This window comes from Bombus bifarius, unplaced genomic scaffold (genome assembly GCF_011952205.1).
Source record: "Bombus bifarius isolate JDL3187 unplaced genomic scaffold, Bbif_JDL3187 scf7180000009432, whole genome shotgun sequence".
Lineage (NCBI taxonomy): Eukaryota > Metazoa > Arthropoda > Insecta > Hymenoptera > Apidae > Bombus > Bombus bifarius.
The window spans coordinates 294,496-296,047 of record NW_022885113.1 but is presented as its reverse complement, the minus strand read 5'-3'; the positions used below and the strand labels follow the sequence as shown (position 1 = coordinate 296,047).

Sequence of the window (1,552 nt, the reverse complement as noted above, 5' to 3'; positions counted from 1 at the left end):
CAAGGCTATTCGATCTTCGATTGTTTTCATCTTCGAGTCTCAAATTGGATTTAACACTAGGTTTACGGGACCCGTCAATTTGATGGATTTCAAACTTCGAAATGAAATATCTAAAAAACCATAGCATTCATTTTAACCATTTTGCATCGTAAATTAATCATTTCATCTAAAGAATTTACACACACAATTATTTTTTCCTAGGCTTTCTTATTTTTGAAATCTGTATGTAGCATACCTATCTCTACGAAACTCGTCAAATTAACGGGCTAGCTGATTTCATAAACAATCCGTTTTTTAAAGACAATGTGCAAAAGTTTCATTTATTGTAGACATTTTCTATTATTGTCTCCGCTTATTGTAAGTATTTACAATAGGATAATTGAATTTGGGCACAGTATTTTCTTATTTTGACCAATCCCCCTTTTTTAGCAATCATGAGTAAATCCAAAAGATATAATAAGATATTGAACAAAATTGTCAACATCAATGAAGATTGTTTTGAGGATACCTCCGAAGAAAGTCAGTATGAATTAGGCCAAAGCGAAGCTGACAGTGAAAGCTCTGAATACATTGAAAGTGGAGAGATAGAAGGATCTTCGGATAGTGAAGAGGAACACTTCTTGAAAGTGTATCGTAACATGCGTATTCTTTCTAGTTCTGACTCCGAGGATGAAAAGACGAACATTTCAAGCACATCTCAAAATGTAATAGGTGAAATTGAAATTGCAATTGACGGGACACAGTGAATAAAACTGAAAGCAGGCGGATCTAGGGGCCCGTTCGTATGATATTCAAGGATATCGCAGAGCCTACTGGTTATGCTAAGAGAAATATTATGTCGGGTTGTGTAACTAGTGCTTTCGAATTGATAATTGACAGATACATAATGGAACACATAAAAGATTGCACTGAAACCGAGGTGCATCGAGTTTTGAAAAAAGACTGGACAATCACAGTTGCTGAGTTGCGTAGTTTTCTAGGAATTCTATATGCCCGGGGCGCATATGAGGCGAGATCATTGAAAGCCTCCGAAAGATTACAAACAGATAAATTTGCGCTGTTATCCGAAATATGGAACAGATTTATAAATAATAGCCAGGATTGTTACAAGCCATATGAAAATATCTCAATAGATGAACAATTATTTCCAACGAAAGTCCGATGCAGGTTTACGCAATATATACCAAATAAGCCTCATAAATTTGGCGTTAAGTTTTGGTTAGCAGTTGACGTGCAAACAGAATATATTTCGAATGGTTTCTCTTATATGGGGAAAGATGAAACTCGATGCTCAAGGGAAAAAAGGACAGGATGACATTGTTTTCCTAAAATTTATATAAATCAGAAAACTACACGTTTACTGTGTATAAAAGTAAACCTCACGTAAAAGTCTTCCTTCCAAGCACCAAACATACAAGTATACAAGTAGAAGATAATTATAAACGTGTTCCAGAAACCATTGCTTTTTATAATAAAACAAAGTTTGGTGTGGACGTCATTGACCAGATGGCAAATATAGTGTGAAAGCAGGGAGTTTCCGATGGCCCTTTCA

General features: G+C 35.4%; 1 pseudogene; it reads left to right on the top strand.

Annotated features, from left to right (window-relative positions):
- The first annotated feature begins 320 nt into the window (after positions 1–320).
- On the top strand, positions 321–1,345 carry LOC117215175 (annotated as a pseudogene).
- Positions 1,346–1,552: the final 207 nt, after the last annotated feature.